This window comes from Adiantum capillus-veneris, chromosome 3 (genome assembly GCF_014529385.1).
Source record: "Adiantum capillus-veneris isolate H3 chromosome 3, ASM1452938v2, whole genome shotgun sequence".
Classification (NCBI taxonomy): Eukaryota; Viridiplantae; Streptophyta; class Polypodiopsida; order Polypodiales; family Pteridaceae; genus Adiantum; species Adiantum capillus-veneris.
The window spans coordinates 64,282,039-64,287,348 of NC_140933.1; the positions used below are offsets into that span (position 1 = coordinate 64,282,039).

The window sequence follows — 5,310 nt, forward strand, 5'->3', positions numbered from 1 at the left end:
CCTTTCTGCAAACCTATCATCAAAGTTTCTATAGCCACGCTCAATACAAATAATATATGCATGTTTTTTTAGTTCCCTTTTTTCCTTTAGGTTCATAAGGAGCCAAGGAGCATGTCAAAAGAGTAATACATTTCTTACCAAGGCGAATCTTGGGGACAAAGATGAAGTGCTAAATACAGCAAACATGAAAAAATTGGGTTCAACATTATGAGTTGTAGAATCCCATAGAAACTATTCAATATCTAGACAAATTTGATTCTTATGACTAGATATGGTTACTACCTACAAAATGTATATAGTTGTCACAAGAAACTAGCAATATTGAAAAAGCTATACTTGATATACTAGAATGTTTTGTTTTCTTCTATAATTGAAAAAATCAACCATCGTTGTGTACTATGTAAAATAGGGTATTAGGTGCCCCAAAACTCAAGGAATATTAGCTTTATGTTACAATATGCGACATAGAAAATCAAAACTGCATTTGGATATCATGAAAGACACCAAAAAAATCATAGAAGAGCTAAAATTGGCTGAAAAACAGGATTTGACAATTTTTGTAATTTGGTCATAACTTACAACTTTAACATTTATTTCTCCCTAGAAGCATCAGGACATGTTGAGGACTACTAAAGATAGTTTTCTAGCATTATAGACCTCACAAACATGAATTCTAGAGTGGTATAGTAGCAAAAAGTTGAAAAAAGCCAAAAACAGGACCCGTTTTTTCACACAGTTTAGGTTGTGAAATGTTTTGCAAGGACAAGGTTAAAGATGGTATTGATATTCCAAAAAAATGTCGAGTTTTTTTCAGCTCATGAGACAACTTTCTAGATAGATAGCACCTCAAAATTCATTTTGAAACTCTTGAAATATTTCAAGGAAAATGGTCACTTAACAGGACATAAAAGTGTCCCAGGACATAAAAGTGTCCCATTACCAACCTAGTGTTAAGCCCATCAACCCATATCTGAAACTCTTGTGCATTTCCTGCCATCTCAGAATTTTGATTACGCATATCCGTGCTGACCCAAGCTAACTCCTCCTGTAATAATGTCTTCTCCTTCAATAATTCATCCACCCGGCTCTGTAGCTGACCGACTTCACACTCCAAGCAATCAATGCGTTCCCCCTCTGCCTTTTGCAACTTGAGGGTAAGGATCATAGCCTCCTGATTGCAGATAAACCGATTCAAGCTGGACAGACTCTGAACAGCATCTTGAACTGAGAACACCCCATCCACTTTAACACTTGCAAGTTTAGCAAAAGGGGTTGTTTTAAAGGCCTGTGTCAGCGGGGTCTGTTCCCTGAACCCTCGCGAGATTTCCGTAGAAACAGAGTTATAGTACGGCTCTTGGTGTCAACCTTTTGCAATCCTATCCTAGAAGGGAAAAGAGTGACCTTCCCTAATGACTGCACCTTTTCATCTGTGCCAGCTGCTAACTTACTTCCTTGGCCCAATGTAGCTTTAAGCCTGTCCCCACTAGGCATATCCCAATCCAACTTCGGAAGCTTTGCTTCCCCCAAACTCTGCATATACGGACTCTTAACGAAGCTCGGTGGTGCGGGTGTGAGAGGTACCTGCAGCACATAAGAGAAAATTCCCTGCAAGTAAGGAGCTACCTTGGAAACAGACGGTGACCTCCGTTTATCCCTTGGCTTTGAAAGCTACAGCCTATCAAAAATGAAGGATGCCCAATCCACCTTCCGCCCTCGCTCTGCATGATGAATTGGAGAAAATTCCTCTTTGGACATATATGCGGTTTTTTCCAGCAAACAAACCCTATCCAAATACCAAAATAGGTGAGTACTGCGGAGTTTGCCACAATTCCGCACCATGTAATAAGCTTGACTGCCTTTGGACTGCCCAAATTCAGACCTCATCACCGCATCTGTCACCTTCTTTGCCTTGTACAACGGTTTGTGAGCAACCTTGGAAATCTCGGCCACCAACTTTGGGAAAATATCCTTTCCCTCCATAATAGAGCCAGCATTTGCCCTAAGGTGGCAAAGCTGCGACTCTGCAAATTCATTGTTCTCCCAAAGAGCCCATGGTAAGCATGAATACTCATAAAGACCAACCCGGTGCAGCCATACCTCAGTATCACGATCATGAACATCAAACATCTCGTCGACCTCCATCTCCTCCACAGCATCATTTGCACCATATTCTGCCCCCTCACTTTCCTCCACGCTCTGAATACTTTCTCTGCGGGGACGTAACAACTTCTCCATGGCTATCTTCATTGACCTAGTCTGCATCATCTCTTCCTCACCTAGCTCCTAGGCACTGGTAATTTTCTGAAGCTTTCAAAAGACATGACGTCGCAGGCGATAGGAAACGCATGCACAGTGGTAAAAAACCTTTAAGGAGGAACGCGGGATACATGCATGCAAAATGAGTGTGGCCTTTCACCTCAAATAGAGTGCTGACCACCCCATGATGGTCCTTATTCTGAAAGTGCGTGTTAATTCCTCGTACACGTGTGGTGATTGGACCACTCACTTCAAGGGAATCTCTCTTAACAACATTCTGCGTCGCAAACTGGTGACCTCCTTGATGACATAATCCTTGGACAATACCGTCCAAGGAAATTCCGCTGCGGATATTTTCCAATTCCGCACTTTTGCCAAAACAAAAGCCGACAACCTTCTACAACCTGAACCCACTGCTAGACACTGTATGGCGGTCTGTACTCGGAATCTCAAGGACCTTGCCATAAAATTTCTTCATCCGAAAACCATTAACCGGTTTCACAACAGGTGTACCAAAAACATCCCTCAATCTGAATGTTTCTTGGCCTAATTCTTCGACAATTTGATAAGGCCCAAAGTATCTTAACTTCAATTTTCCTGGGTGTGGTCCCAACTTGGAATTGTACAACATCACCCAATCACCCTTCTCAAAAAATTTGAACTTAACCTGCCTTGTCATCCAAGATTGTCGTCGCTTTTGTCCAATATCCGTTGCATATGCACTATGAATCCGATCCTCTTCCAACTTCAGCAACTCCCTCTGTCTATGCAACACAGAATCCTCAGGACTCAGCCTATGTTGAACTGCCAACTTCAAACTTGGAATCACATACTCCATGGGAACAACAACGTCAATCCCATAAACCAATTTGAAAGGTGTCATCCCTATGGCAACCTTATATGCTGTTCAAAACGACCATAAAGCTGAATCCAATTTGTCATCCCAATCCTTTCTATTTTCTGAGACAATCTTTTTTAGAATTCTCACTAGCACCTTACTTGTACTCTCAGCTTGACCATTAGCCTGTGGATGATATGGGGTTGACTTCTTGTGCAAAATAATATGTGTAGCTGTCAACTCTGTAATTACTGAATTCAAAAAATGCACACCCTGATCTGACACCAACTCAATGGGACATCCAAATCTCGTCATAATATTTGTATACAAAAATCTAGCAACACTTGCTGCTTTATTATCCCTCAAAGATACGGCTTCCACCCATTTGGTAGCATAGTCTGTTGCAACCAAAATGTATCTTGCTCCTGTTCTGCTAGCTTTCGGTGAGATTGGCCCAACAAAATCTAATCCCCACTTTTGAAATGGTTCAAGAGGTAAAACTGGGTGATCGTGCATCCTATCCATTGAAGTAGGTTGTCCAATTCTTTGACATTGCAAACATCCCCTTGCAAACTGATGTGCATCCTTAAGAAACAATGGCCACCACAAACTAGCTTGCATGATCTTTCTCCCTATTATTTCTCCATAAAAATGCCCTCCTGCTATCCCATAATGGGCTTCCTGTAAAACCGCTTTCTTCTCCTCATCGGGCACACATCTCCTGATGATCTAATCTGCTCCCTTTCTATGCAATACTCCAGCAATAATCAGAAATGGTCAGAAATGGCCTACTTCTCGATGCAAACTTCTTCCTTTGATTTGATGACATATTAGAAGGCAACACTCCATCTGTAAAAAACTGCAACATTTGGTCATACCAATTGTCAAAATACTGCCCCTGTACAGAAAAAAAATCCACATCGGGCAACTGATCTGACACTCCTGGCGTCTCCTCAAAATGCTCCAATTTGCTAAGATAATCCACCACTGCATGCTGATTTCATGGTGTATGCAACACTGTATAATCAAACTCCTGCAAACAGAAGCATCCATTGGGAAACTCTACCCTCCAACTTTGGCTTCTTAACCAAGAAGATAAGTGCTTGATGGTCCACATGGAAGACCACTTTATTCCCCAACAAGTAATGTTGAAATTTCTCCAAAGCAAACTACATCCCTAAAGCCTCATGCTCCGTAACAACATAGTTCTTCTCAGCCGGTTTCAACATCCGACTTGCATAATATACTGGTATGAACCATCGGCTGATCTTCTCTTGCATCAACACCGCTCCGGCTGCAATATCCGATGCATCAAAAAACACATGGAAAGGCAACTGCCAATCTGGAGGTTGAATAATAGGTGATACCACCAACATCTTTTTCAAACACTGAAAAGCCTTTTCCTAAGCATCTCCCCAGATAAAATCAACATCCTTCATTGTCAAATGAGTCAAAGGTGCACTGACATCTTCCAAATACCTCAAATTCCGATTATGCCACTTAATCTGACCCATGAACCTGGAAATCTCCTTCACATTAACAAGTGCTACTGCCTTCTGAATTGCACTAATCTTGTCTCAATCTATGGAAATCCCTTCTGAAGAAATGATATTCCCTAACAATTTCCTTCTTTGGACTGCAATTGCACTTATATGGATTCAAAGACATCCGAAACAAACGGCACCTTTCTAAACATTTTCTCAAATATTCCAAATGGTTAATCTTCTCACCAAATACCGAAAAATAATACATAAAAATCCTCATGAACTTTGTCAAATAGGGTTCAAATGTTTTAAATGCTGCTTTGGAGTAAGAAGGGGGTCCTTACTTCAATCCAAAACTCATCACTTTGTATGCAAAAGCTCCCCACTGAGTAATAAATGCTGTCTTAGCTACATTCTCATATGCCATTTGAATCTGGTTATACCTTGAAAATCCATCAAGAAAACTGTACATCTCATGTCTTGCTACATCATCTAAGATTGAATCCACAAATGGCAATGAAAATGGATCTGCAATGGTTGGTGCATTCAGCTTCCTGTAATCCACACAAACATGGATCTTCGCTGACTTCTTGGGAACCACCACTATAGGTGACAACCATTCGGCTTGATCAATTTGAACTATAAATCCCACTTGGAGAAGCTTGTCCAACTCCTCTTCAACTTGCTTAGCCTAATTTGGGTTCATTCTATATCTTTGCTGAATCACTGGAA

The 5,310-nt window shown here is 41.0% G+C and overlaps 1 pseudogene; it reads right to left on the reverse strand.

Annotated features, from left to right (window-relative positions):
- Positions 1-1,073: 1,073 nt before the first annotated feature.
- On the reverse strand, positions 1,074-1,491 carry LOC147461029 (uncharacterized; annotated as a pseudogene).
- Positions 1,492-5,310: the final 3,819 nt, after the last annotated feature.